Below are 13,946 nucleotides of genomic sequence, written 5' to 3' on the forward strand. Positions count from 1 at the left end.
GATCGGCGGAGTTCTGCGCCAGCTTTTGAGGACCCTTTGCCGGGGCCTGGCTCCCTCTCGGGACACCGAGCCCCCCAAGAATGGCGGCAGCCTGGCTTTCCATCGAATTCTGGTCCCGAAGGGGAAGCGGGGAAACCAGGCAGACTATGGATCAGGGAGCGTAGGAAGTCAAATCTCCTGGGTTTGCAAACGCTTCTTTTGTCTGGAATCTAGGGAAAGCCAGACTTCCACAGCCGAAGGTTTCCATACTGCTTCAATTTGTTACAAAATTGCATTTTTTAAGTCTCCCATTCGCTTCTTACCCTTTTACCAAACGCTTTGGTTTCAATAGTTCCTTGAGGCTTAAAACAAATCCCTTCTTTGTATTTTTGTTAAGTCGTCTAGGTTAAGACCCGCACCCCACCCCACCCCCAAACATCCCTAACTTCATCAAACCTAATGTTTGGTAATGAAACAAGACGAAACGCAACATTTAGAAACTCCTCAATAGTCAACTTTCTTTGCATGTAGTCGTTCATACTAGATTTTTAATTTTAGAGGAAGCCAGGAGTCCTGTAAAACTCATGCTGTTGACCTGACGCAATCTCAAATATACCACAGTTCTGTTTCCTAGAACACAATACTGACCACAAATGTTTCCCAGTAACAAATTGCATATATGGGCAAACATGATCAGAGTTCACTATACATGTAAAAAGTTGCAATAAGACGTGTAGTTAGTAAATGCCAATGAAAATGTATAATGTCTCCACTGTACATATGTTTTGGGACAATGTAAATGTATACCCACACAGGAAATGTTTCAGAATACTTCTCCGGAGAGGAAGTAGCTGACCTCAGATTCACAGTATCTTAATCATTTCCTCAGTGTCTAAGCTCGAGAGTATCTTCTATAAAAAGTCTTAAATTTTAAACATGAACAAAATAAAAAATATCAATGGAAAAATACTTGAACAATGTTTACCTATTTATGGTTATATTGAAAGGAATTGAAAAGCATAACCTTAAGTTCTTAAAAATGGACCTTTAAATTTAAAGATACGCTTTATTTTGTATTTTCAAGAAGGGTCTCTATGTAGTCCTGGCTGTTCTAGAGCTCAGTATATAGACCAGACTGGCCTCGAACTCAGATCTGTCAGCCTCCTCCTGAGTGCAACAGAGGTCAAAGGTGTGTGCCACCACGGCCTGGCAGAACATTATTTTAATGGTAGGTTATTTTCCTAGAGGGAACTTTATTGTTAGTTCCCCCCTTTAAAATCTCAGCATTGGAGGTCCTGGGCTATGTTGGCACTACATTAAGCCCAGTAACAGGGAGGCAGAGTCAGGCAGACCTCTGAGTTTGAGGCCAGCCTGATCTACAGAATGAGTTCCAGGATAGCCATAAGGCTACAGAGAGAAACCCTGTCTCAAAAACAAAACAAAAGACCCAGAAAACTCTCAGTATTCACATGTGTTTAAGCATCAGTATTATTAAGCTCAGTAATGCAAACTAAAAATAGTGTTCTAACAAGTTTTTTAATAGATTTTTTTTTTATACCTTGTAAAAGATCCCCCTAAGCTTCATTGGGTACACAGAGAAGTGTTTCATTTTTCTGTGGAATTGAACTAATCACCAAAAGCATGATATTGCAGACTCTTAACCCTAATAAATCCATGTGGGGTTGTCCCAATGTGCAGTGTATCTTACTTATTTTTTTCCAGTCAAACTGTGAAATTATTACCAGGGCAAGTACATAGAACTTATAAAGTCCAGAACTTTCTTCTCTCTGCCAGGCCACAGAATCAACAGGTTTATTTTATGGTCTTCGAATTAGCAAATAATCCTGTAACCTCTGTAATTGAAGAATTTGACCGTGGTCTGTGCTTTAGGAAACAATCGTTGCTATCTGAAATGATTCAGTTACCAGGGCTAGATAGGAGGGAATGCATAGTAGAATTCAGGCTAAATGTTGTCCCGTTGGGTGAGACTACCAGTGTAGCTAGGTTGATGAAGCAGCTCTGGAGAAGGAGGTATCAACTTTGATTTTTAGTTTTTCTTCCTTAGGGCTTTTGCAGCAGAAAATTTCCAGGGAGTTTAACCCTTAGAGACAATAACACATTCTATTTTTCCCACCATCCTTCCACACGCAAAGACCAAAACCATATACAGGAATTCACCTTTTGAGTCTGATGTTTTAATTTATATTATTTTTATTACTTATATTTTGGAGATAGGATTTCCCTGATTAGCGTTGGCTGTCCTGGAACTCACTCAGTAGACCAGACTGCCCTTGAATTCAAAGATATCTGACTGCCTCTGCTTCCTAGGGGCTGGGATTAAAGCATGCTACCAACACATTTATTCTCATTCCTTTGTTTCTTTTTTGTTGTTGTTGTTTGTTTGTTTGTTTTTCGAAGCTGGGGACCGAACCCAGGGCCTTGCACTTACTAGGCAAGCGCTCTACCACTGAGCTAAATCCCCAAACCCCCCCCCCCCTTTTTTTTTTGAGACAGGGTTTCTCTGTATAATCGCCCTGGCTGTCCAGGAACTTGTTTTGCAGACCAGGCTGGCCTTGAACTCACAGATACCTGCATGCCTCGAGTGCTTTTTGTTATTTTGTGTGTGTGTGCGCGCTCGTGCGTGCGTGCGTGCGTGCGTGCGTGCGTGCGTGCGTGCGTGTGTGTGTGTGTGTGTTTTGGTAGCTTTTTATTTTTGTGTTTTCTTGGCATGTGTGGGTATATGCAGGTTCCTAAGGAGCACAAGGGTGCTAGAATCTACTGAAACTCGATGCACAGGCAATTGCGAATGGCCAGATGTGTGTGCTGGGAAGTGAATTTAGAGCCTAGAAAAGAAATGCACAGTACTCTCCACCTCGAAATCATCTCTCCAGCCCTAGAGGTCGTTTTAAACCCTGTACGTAGCATGCCCAACATTCAATCCCAACATTCAGTCTGTGATTCACAAAGAATTGCACTGTGGATGCCTGCAATTGTTCCCTAAGCAAAAACTTCACTTTGTCTGTTGGGTTGCCCTCCCCCACTTTTTAAAAAGAGTTCCCTAGACACTAGAATTCTTTAACTAAATTTCTTAGGAGACATGATTATTTTCATCAGCTATCAAAAACTTTGCTTTTCTAGACTTTTCTCACCAAATGGTAATTGGAGATGCCCCATGTACCCATGCTTCCAGAACTTAGTGATTAAAGTAAGTTTTGTTTTTAACTGTTGTAGAATTCCAAAGTCGAGAATATTTATCTCTCACATTCTATATACGGTAAGGGCAGGAGGTTAGGCTAGTAAATCTGTTCCTAATTACGGCTTCCAAACTTGCCTCTAAAAAAGACATATGTTCAGCCCTGGCTGTCCTGGAACTTGATTTGTAGACCAAGCTGGCCTGGAACTCAGAGATCCATCCACCTGCCTCCTGGGTGGTGCTGAGTAAAGGTAAGCACCATCAATGCCAGACACCCCTGTTCGCCCCCAAACCCCCACGTCCCCCCACTTTTTTCCTACTTTCCTTCCCTCCTTCCTTCCCTCCCTCCCACCTTCCATCCATTCAGTTACAAGATGTGGTTTGTCATTTGAAGCCCTGGATGTCCGGGAACTTGGGCTGTAAACCAGGAGCCTCTTTCAGAGACTGGGAGCTCCTGGCTCTAAGTTTCCCTCTGAGCTTCCTATTAATCTGTGCAGTCAGCATGGGTGATTTCGGAAGCATCTGTGACTCAAGTCTTACCAGCTTGCCGCTGTATTCGGCCTCGTTGCTTCAGTTAGATTCTCAAGCTGCCCTTCTCAGTCTCTACTTCAGGACCCCAATCGTTAACCACTAAGCCTTTTGCTCACCTAAGTTTTAATATTCGCCCTTTCCTAATTAAAACTTCCAGCACATCTGGGAATGGTCATCTGTAATTCCAGGACTGAGGAGCCTGCTGAGGCAGGAGGATAGCAACTTTGATGCCAGTTAGAGCGCAATAGTGAGACCTTGATTTAACAACAAAAAACTTAGTATCTTATTGTGGGCCTGCGTACTGGAGGCTTTCCCCGGAGATCTCTGGTTCAGCTAGGTGCGCGGGTTCAAGTGAAGGGGAGAACTCGGGCAGGGAGGGAGAACTGCCTCCGCGGCCGCTGCTGCTTCAGTTGCTCCAAGAGGAGGTTAACCAGCCCGCTAGGGGTACAGGGGAGCATCTGGCGGTGGTATCCGGAGGACAGATCTCTTTCCCAAGCAGCCCTGTTACAGCTCTTATGACAGAAGCTCTCAGGAGACAGAGTAATTATTGCACACCTTTAATCCTCCTGGATAGGATTCTTCTATACAGTTTCAGGGTGGGTCAGAGTCTGACAGTAGGTGCTTTCTATTGGCTTGACCTGAGAGCTTGGGAGTACCTCATCTACATATGGGAGGGCGTGGTCCTTCTTCTACTTGACTGATGGCCACAAGCCTCTCTACAAGGGCTGGGGGGGGGGGGGCGGGGGGCTGTAGCTATGTGAGAGGGGCCCAGCCTCCTGGGAGTTTAGGGAAGCACCTGTCATCCCTTAGGGTCACCAGGGCTTCAACCTTATCTCGACGGGGAACCAGGATACCTTTTACAGCCCACCACCCCACATCTTATTACCTAAAATAGTAAAATATATTTTACATTGAAATGGGTACTAAGAAAAACCTTAAAATACAAATGATGCCTAAAGCCTTGAAAATCAGTAGAAAAAATATTTTAGATAACGAAAAGGTTAAAAAAAAAAAGAGACCTGGTGCAATTATTACATCAGAAAACTTATTTTGCTTATTTTCTGTTGATGTTGGTTGAACTGAGGTTCTGTGAATTCCATCTATATATTCCCATTCTTGAATCTTTATTTTTTTCAATAATTTGGATAACTGCCCCCTTTCTCATACTATTAACTTGCACCTGACTTTTTAAGCCTGTTTCACATGGGATTGATTGCAAATTTAAGGATATTACATTATTCATCTCTAAGGGCTTATTTCTACCACCAGGTCCCATGTCCCACAGACTTAAGAGCCTTCTGAGAGTCGACACAGACAGGCCCAAGCCTCAAAACTAGCGTGTGGCGTGCATACTTCCCGTGCTTAAACCATGACAGATACCTTCCAGCATATCCATAAGAGGAGATGCTGCACGGCCATGACAACAGTGACATTTACTTAGAATATGTGGTAGGCAGTGGTGTCGCACATCTTTAATCCCAGTGTTGGGGAGCCAGAGTTACGTAGGTTTCTGTGAGTTGGAGGCCAGCCTGGTCTACACAGTGAATTCTAGGATAGCCAAAGCTATACAAAGAGAAATTCTGTCTCAAAAAACCAACCAACCAACCAACTAACCAGATGCATGCACGCGCACGCACGCACGCACGCACACACACACACACACACACACACACACACACACACACACAGAGAGAGAGAGAGAGAGAGAGAGAGAGAGAGAGAGGTGTGCCAGGTATGGTGTTTCATGCCTTTAATATCAGCAGTAGGGAAAGAGAAGCTAGTGGATCTCTGTGAGTTCGAGGCCAGCCTGAACTACACATTGAGTTCCAGGACAGCCAGCGCTACATAGTAAAACCCTGTCTCAGGGAAGGGAATAGTAACACACTTATTTTTTTCTTTTTACATGTTTGTATGTAATTTTCACACTTGGAAGGCTGATTGTGAGTTCAAAGCCAGCCTAGGCTACATAGCCTGTATCAAGAGAATCAAGCAGTCTGGCGGGACGGTCAGTGGGTCAGTGTGTTTGTTCCCCATGCAGAACCAACATAAAGGTGGTAGGGGAGAAACGACTTCACAGAGTTGTTCTCTGACCTTTCTGTGTTCCCCCACATGAGGCATGCACCTACACAACAACAGCAATAACAACAACAATTCACGGACCGTAGGGATGGTTTGGCAATTAAGAAAAACTTGCTGCTTCTTCAGAGGATTGGAGTTCAGCTCCCAGCATCTATATCCGGCAGCTTACAACTGCCTGTTACTATAATTCACAGGGACCTGGTGTCCTCTTCTTCTGACCTCTGTGGGTAAGTACTCTCATGTACAAATCCACACAGGCACATACGTTTAAAAATTAAAAATTATACATATATATGAAAAGTTGATAGGCATTCTCTGACGAAATAGGTCAATTCAAGCCAAATTAAAATAAAAAGGCAGGTTCATTGGGGGCAGAAAGTTCACGTAGAAGGGGATCAGTGAAGTCAACATGGGCGGGGAGGCAGGAAAGAGAGAGAAAGCACAAAAGTGCATTGAGAAAGAGGGGGGGTGGAGGGGAGGGAGAGATAGACCTAGGAAGGGAGGGAGGGAGGGAGGGGGAGGGAGAGGGGAGGGAGGGAAGGTCGCCCCTGGGCTGGGAAGTTCAGGGTAGAGGGCTGGTATGCCAGCCTGTCCTGTGGACTGAGGGATGCTGGGAGAGCCTGGAGGCCAGGTTGGATTTGGTATGTTAAATATGCACCTTAGTGGGGCTGGGGATTTAGCTCAGTGGTAGAGCCCTTACCTAGGAAGCACAAGGCCCTGGGTTCGGTCCCCAGCTCCGAAAAAAAAGAACCAAAAAAAAAAAAAAATATGCACCTTGGCTGCTTATCCTCATCTGAAGCCCAACATTAGTCATTTGCTGTCGGTTTGACCTTATATCTGAGCGTATCAGTTCAGCACTCGAAAGGTCCGTGCGGCCTCACACTTCAGATTTCTCTCTCTGTGACCAGCTGACCCCATCTCTCCTAGGCCTATGACAAGGCAGAAACATTATCACAGAAATGCATGGTGGAGGAAAACTCTCACCTCACAGCAGCCAAGAAGCAGAGAGAGACAGAAGTCAGGAGGGACAACGTATACCCCTCAGAGGGCTGGAGAGGCTTTCACCGGTTAAGAGCATTTGCTGTTTTTGCAGAGGGCCTGGGCTCAATTCCCAGCATCCACATGGTAGCTTTACAACCATTCTTAACTGCAGTTTCAGGGAACTTCTGATCTCTGAAGGCACCAGGAACAAATGTAATTCACAGGTCTACAAAACATTCTTACACATAAAGTAAATTTAAGAAACAAAAAATCCAATATATATCCATCTACTAGGCTCTACCACCTACTAACCCATTCGGTATAAAGTGATCTATGGATTAACCCCACTGATGAAGTCAGTGCTTTCAATGGGGCCAGCAGCTGTGGCCCGAGCTTCCAACACATGGACTTTGGGGAACATATCAGCACCATAAGAAACACTAGATTAGTACTGACCCTAACGTTGGTAGTACTCCAACTGAGGGAAAGGGAGCACACACCTTTAATCCCAGCACTCTGGAGACAGAGGCAGGCAGATCTCTGTGAGTTCAAGGCCAGCATGGTCTACAGAGTGAGTCCCAGGCCAGCCAGGCTACACAGAGACCCTGTCTTGAAAAGCAAAAATAAACAAAGATAGCACAGTAAGTTCCTGATGCCTAGAACCCTCAAGACGGAAGGAGAGAGCTGCCTCGGCACACTGACCTCTGACCTCCAACAGCACCCCTTGGCTCATGCACCCGAAAAAAACAAAGCAGTTCTACTGGGCAGTTCTTCCTTTTCTATATTTTCCAAGATTTCTATGATCAACATATATGGGCCTATATCATAAATATTTTTCTTTTACATTCCTGTGAGAGGGCTGGTCAGATGCCTGAAGGGATACAGCACTTGGCGGACAAGCTGACAGCTCAAGTTCCATCCCCGGGACTCCCATGGTACAAGGAGAGAACTGATTTCTACAGGCTGCCTGCCTTTCACTTCCACATGCATGCCTCCCCACCCCCAAGACAATGAGATGTATGTTAAGAAAAACTAGTGTGAGAACTGGAGCATCAGCAGACAGCTGAGGCGGGCAGAGGAAAACCAACCACCCACCCAAATCTAATCCCCCCTCCAAAATAACCAGTATTCAAAGTCTTGTCTTCAAGGTTCAAATCCCATTTAATCAGCTCATTCAGGGAGTATCTGTTTTAGGTAATTGACTTCGGAAGAAAGGTTATTAATTAGGTGACTATATAACCAGATTATACTGTATTAGTAGATAAATCCCTTTTTAGGATAAAAAAATACTACTTTTGTTTTTTTTTAATGAACAAGCAAAAAGCCAGAGAGCTATTATGTGGAAAATTCAAGGGTTGGTTGGAGAGAGGGCTTAGCGGTTAAGAGTGCTTGATGTCCTTCCAGAGGTCCTGAACTGTTTCCAGAATCCATGCGAGGCATTGCACAACCTGTCCCTCCAGATTGAGGAGTCTTGAAGCCTTCTATGGCCTCTAAAGGCACACTTCCCTCAAATACACACACAGAAATTTTTTAAATAAGTAAATATAAGTAAATAAACAAAATGTGACTGAAGATTCAAATATGAAAGTTGGATTTTAGTGTTCTTGAGTTTCTCTCTACATGTCATCCCTATAGAGTAAATATAGACTAGTTAAAATGCAGTGTCAGATTGCTTCTAAATTATACTAACCCACCCAGTTAGCCATTCTAAGAAATTACACAGATCAGCTTTGGGGAAAAAGCTAGAACCTTTGAATGGAAATTTAGGGGATCGGGGTAGTAATTGGCCAAATGTAACATATCCCTTTAATCCCAGCATTCAGGAGGCAGAGGCAGGTGGATATGTGAATTCGAGGCCGGCCTGGTCTACATAGAGTTCTAAGACAGCCAGAACTACACAGTGAGATCTTGTCTCAAACAAACGAAAATGGCCAGGCCAGCTTTGTCAATTTCACTGAGCCTAGGGTCATCTGAGAGTCTCATCCAGTGAGGAACTGCTCGAATCAGATTAGCCTATGGAATTGCTGGGAGGAACTGCCTTGTTAAGGGGTGGAGGGCAGCCCACTGTTGGTGGTTCCATTCCCTAGGTGGTCCTGGGCTGTGTAAGAAATCTAGATAAGCCTGAGCCTGAGGACTCCAGCAAGCAGCATTTTTCTGTAGTTTTGCTTCAAGTTCTTCTCTTGAGTTCCTGCCCTGATTACTCTCACTGATGTACTGTAAGTTGTGTTGAAATAAACCCTTGCCTTCCCCAAATTGCTTTCAGTCAGTGTTTTATTACAGCAACACAACCAGAACAGAAAACAGAACACTACTGCTTTACAGCCTAGATAGTATTTTGCTATTTTTGGCTTTATTCGTTCCTCTTAACTTGTATGGTAAACAAGACCTCAAATTTTATCTTCTATATTGTCAGGGTGCAGTCCAGAAGAAGTCTAAGCTAGGTTTTAAGTTCTTTATGATCTTGCCAAAGTTGTGAATAACAAAAACTAAGGATTATGGTGACCTCTGCATTTCCCTCAGAAGAATTAGAAGGAAAGTCCTGTATGACCTGCCTCTCTCATTTACCTCACCAGCCGGTCTTCCTTTCTCTCTAGAAGCAGGCAACCCTCCCTGTTTTCATTTGAGGGTGTCTGCCTTCTTGTTCTATCCGGAACACCAACTTTCTATATGCATGTGTCCTTGACGTGTGTCCAAAAGCATGATGCCAGTCAGATGGCATCAGGACTCTGACAGCCTCAGTTTTACTTACTCAGCTCTTTAAAAGGCCTGTCTCCTAAGAGCCACATTACTGAAGATGGGGGTAGGAGACAGGACTCCAACATGAAAAGTTTGAATATACAACTCAGTATACCTTTCTCCCATTTTGCATCTGGAGCATCTAGAGTTACAACATTTCTTTATCTTAGCTTGAACCAAACATATTTCCTTTGAACAAAATCTCACCTTTTTTGATGCAGACAGAACACACTGCACCACCTTGTGATGTACTATTAAGGACCCACCCAGGGCAGAGCAGTCGTCTCTGTTGTGTAACTCCATTCCAGTTTATGTTACTTTCACAACACTTACTCCAGCATTTGGCACCCACTGGCTTACAATGTAACTTTTCTGCTGCTCAAAACCGGTTATCGTTTAATAAATTGTATATGATCTCGCTTTCAAAAGGCAAATAATGGGTCAAAGCTGTTTTTTTTTTTATAAAGTCTGTACCCCAATATTATGTAATTGCTGTGAAAAAAATCACAGCGGGTTCAGAAACCCAATGCAGAGCAGAAAGACCAGTTCCCAAGGCACTGCATGCACAAAAAACAAAACGGAACAAAACAAGCCACCTCACTTTACAAGGCCTAAATCTAGACTTCAGGCGTTACAATATTTGACAGGCCTTATTTTTCAGCAATTAAAGTATGACTGTAACTTCTGAACGAAGCTTCAGAGCACAAGAAGCATTTTTTAAAAAGTGGCGGGAATACACCACAGTCCACAGTTGATTAGTGAATTTGGAAAAAAAAAAAAAAAAAGCTTATGACCCCGACGTGATTCGAACACGCAGCCTTCTGATCTGGAGTCAGACGCGCTACCGTTGCGCCACGAGGTCCTGCTGGGCTGTGGCTCGCGCGGTTTCTTAGGAGTCCGAAAACATGGCGGCTGAAGCATGCATCCCACACTTATTCCCTGCCACTCACTCGGGAGAGCTGGCAGAGACCAAGCGGGTTCACTCGGCGCCCGACTTTCCCTCTCCGTCTAAGTTAGGTAGTAAAACAGCGGAGGCGGGAGACTAGCTGGCGTCTAATCCGGTCAGCGGAGTCGAAGGAAACCCACTCTTCCTCTCCTTTCCGGCAGCCACTTCCGCTCCGGCCGCCCCGCCCCCGCCCGTTAGGGGCGGAGACGCCGTCTCCCCTCCCCCACGCTATCTGCGCGCGGAGCCAGTGACCTCCCTTTGTAATCTGGCGGGATCCCACTGCGCACGCGCGGGCCTGTGCCAAATGGCGCCGGGACACCATAGTTGATCCCCGCTGAGCGTGCGCTGCCTGGGCCAAAAGCACTAGGCGTTTTCTCTCGAACAGAGTTTTTTGTCTCACAGGGAACATTGACACTTAAAAGCAATTGTTTTGAAGAAGACAGTTTTGGGTTTACAAAGGATTCCTCAGCTTTTCAAACAGAGATATCAAGTCCTTGATATCGGCCAGAGAAAAGAAAATGTTTACAACCTCCCCGTCGGGGAATTGAACCCCGGTCTCCCGCGTGACAGGCGGGGATACTAACCACTATACTAACGAGGAGCTGTGAGGAAGTCTTTTTCCAGACCTTACTTAAAGGAGAACTAAGTTGTTTTTCTTTTTTTCCCCCTAGGTTGCAGCGTCTCGTAGCTGGAGGATTCGAAATTGGACTTCTTGGGATGGGCTGCTGTATTTCTTTATCTGGACATGTCGCTGGCTCTGTCTCTCTGTAGAATAAACTACACTCCCAAGCCAACGTGAGCGAACTATGTGAAAATATCTTAGCAGAGCAGAAGCTTTCCAGATGCTTCGGTCTTTTGTGTTCAATCGTGACGAAGGGTTGAAATGAGTTGAGATCCTCACAAATTCGTCTTTTCTACCAGAAGTTGAAGTTCAAGTGTATCCTATGGTGCCAGATCTCTAGTATGGTCAGAGATGTTCCGAAGCTCTGTGTGTCTTCAGACGATTCGTCAGCGTTTGTGACACAAAAGGATCTGTGCTCTTGATGAACTCTCTTAAAATGAAAACTTCACTGACCATCTGACTTTTCCTATATCCCCGTCTAAAGGTGTCTACAACTTAAAAGGAACAGAAGCAAGTTTTAAATGCATTATTAAGTAATATTGCACTTAAAGAATTAAAAACCAAAGGCGTTCCATCGGTTAACATAGAGCTGTGAAAATACAGCAACAGGACCAATAGGATATATTCATATATATCACAATTATTGTGATATATTAAGCCGTTTCATAAACAAGATCGAGCCATTTCCCCGAAGGGGAACAGGGAGGACCTCGTATAGAAACTTTGATTTGTCACCAAGAACATTTACACAGCTATAGATAAACACACATCACCGACCGGGATTCAGAAGATATTTGGAACGTACCGTGTACCAGACATTGTATTAGATGCAATGGGAGACCTTCTTGGGTAAATCCCAAATCTTATGCTATGTTATAGTCGGAGTCAGCCAGCTAGTTCCAATATCAATATTAAAACTTTCACTCGTGTATCTCAAGGGTGCTAACTATTGTATTTTTATGGTCATAGATTACACGGTGATTTTTTAAAAAAATCTGGTGGCAGGATTATTTGTTTAATAGAGACAGAAATGGCAATTTCAGAGGTGTGTTTTGGCTCCCCCCCCCTTCCACCTCTAACTCTATTAACCTCCTACCTCCCACTCCCCCATATCCTGTAGCTTCTGATAACTTCTTACTCTCCAATAACTCTTCTGAGGTCCAAAAGTCCCTGTGGTAACTATGGTGATGCCCTTTTCTGGGTGAGTTTTAAAGGGCTTGCCCTAGGTCTTTTAGTTGGCAGAGTTACAAGGAAGCTGGAACCCAGGTCAAATGAATCACCTGTTTGCCCTGCTCCTTATATGGGAGAAGAGGCGCTCACTGCCTGCTTCGCCCTGTCTTAGCAGAGCCATGCCTGTGTTCTGACACATATGTTACTACTTACTCCCTGGGGACGCTAAGCAGGAGCCTGAGTCAGCTGAGATCAGGGAGCGTGCAGGCAGCTCAGCACCTGCTGTCTGTCTTCCTAAAATGGAAAGGGGAAAAAGACTGGTATTTAACCTGAACCGGGTGTGGGAGATTCCTCACGGTCAGCATTGGGAGAGAGCGCAGGTTACAATGCTGACTGGCAGTCCAAAGGACACTCGGTGGAGGCAGATAGCAGAATGGTTGGTTGACTCTGGAAGCTTCGAGTCTTGGATAGTAATCATGTCTCACAAAACTATTCGCGCTCATCTCAGCAGCCTGTGAGGTGAGGGCTGAAATAGAATCGTACGCAGAGTTACGGTCTTAGGGTTTCTATGGCTGAGAGGGAACACCATGACCCCCTCCCTCCCCTCCCCCCCCAAAAAAGCGAGTTGGGGAGGAAAGGTTTTATTCGGCTTACACTTCCATATTGCTGTCCATTATCAAGGAAGTCAATGGACTCGAACAGAGCAGGAACTGATGCAGAGGCCACAGAGGAACGCTCAGCCAGCTTTCTTAGAGAATCTTGGACCGCCAGCGTAGGGTTGGAACTACCCACAATGGGCTGGGCCCGCCGCCCCCGTGAATCACTAAGAAAATCTTACAGCTGGATCTTATGGAGTCGTTTTTCTCAATTAAGGTTTTCTCCTTTCAGATAACTCTAGCTTCTGTGTCTGGCTGGCACAAATCTAGCCAGCACAGAGTGAGGAAAAGCTGGTAAATCATATAAGCATTGGCAGCCAGTCCTCTGCAGTTTCCCTTAGATGCTTAGATCCATGTGCTTGTACGTTAAAAAGTAAATACCAGCCACGAAGGGGAAAATTTATTACTAGTATGTGTGTTTATACGATGCATGTGGCACGCTCGTTTTTCCGTTATTGGTGCCTAATCAGCTATCTTAGTTGACAGGCAAGGCCTGGTTACTTAGCCATGTGCTGAGCTTACAGTGTGTCCGACATTATATTACACGCATTGGGATATTTCAATGGGTAAATCCTGTTCCTATGGTGCTTGTATTTGTATTGCCAGGCAGACAAACGGTAAACAATATAATAACATGTTAGACATCTTAGACATTGGTAAGAGCAGAAATGCAAAGTAATAGAGAGTGGCTACTTAAGCAGGCGTGATACGTGGAAGTCAGCATGGTTAAGAAGTGAGTCCTCGAGCTGGCGAAATGACTCTGTGGCTAAGAGCACACTTTGCTGTAGCAAGGACCCAAGTTTGCTTCCCAGCACCCACATCAGGTAACTCAGTCATCTGTAACTTCAGCTCCCGCTGTTCCATTGGCCTCTTCTGGTCGTTGTGGGTACTGCACTCATGTAGACACAACCCTCTGTGCGTGCATGGGCACAAACACATAATTCTAAGAAAGACAAACATATCTTAACAGCAAGACATGAATCTTTCCCAAGGCTCAGAGAGCATCCCAGAACATGGAGGAGGAGAAGGAGGAGGATGTGTCGATTGTCATAA

At 44.7% G+C, this 13,946-nt stretch overlaps 1 long non-coding RNA gene and 2 other non-coding genes across 3 annotated transcripts; 1 reads left to right on the top strand and 2 right to left on the bottom strand.

The window, feature by feature from the left end:
• Positions 1 to 10,287: 10,287 nt before the first annotated feature.
• Positions 10,288 to 11,998, top strand: LOC134479859 (uncharacterized). Its single transcript, XR_010053664.1, has 2 exons — positions 10,288 to 10,516; positions 11,117 to 11,998. It is a non-coding gene; the product is annotated as an uncharacterized LOC134479859 (long non-coding RNA).
• Positions 10,290 to 10,361, bottom strand: Trnaw-cca1 (transfer RNA tryptophan (anticodon CCA) 1). Its single transcript has one exon. It is a non-coding gene; the product is annotated as a tRNA-Trp (tRNA).
• Trnad-guc1 (transfer RNA aspartic acid (anticodon GUC) 1) lies at positions 10,975 to 11,046 on the bottom strand. The gene has a single exon. It is a non-coding gene; the product is annotated as a tRNA-Asp (tRNA).
• Positions 11,999 to 13,946: the final 1,948 nt, after the last annotated feature.

The sequence above is a fragment of the Rattus norvegicus genome, chromosome 7 (genome assembly GCF_036323735.1).
Source record: "Rattus norvegicus strain BN/NHsdMcwi chromosome 7, GRCr8, whole genome shotgun sequence".
In the NCBI taxonomy this organism is placed as follows: domain Eukaryota; kingdom Metazoa; phylum Chordata; class Mammalia; order Rodentia; family Muridae; genus Rattus; species Rattus norvegicus.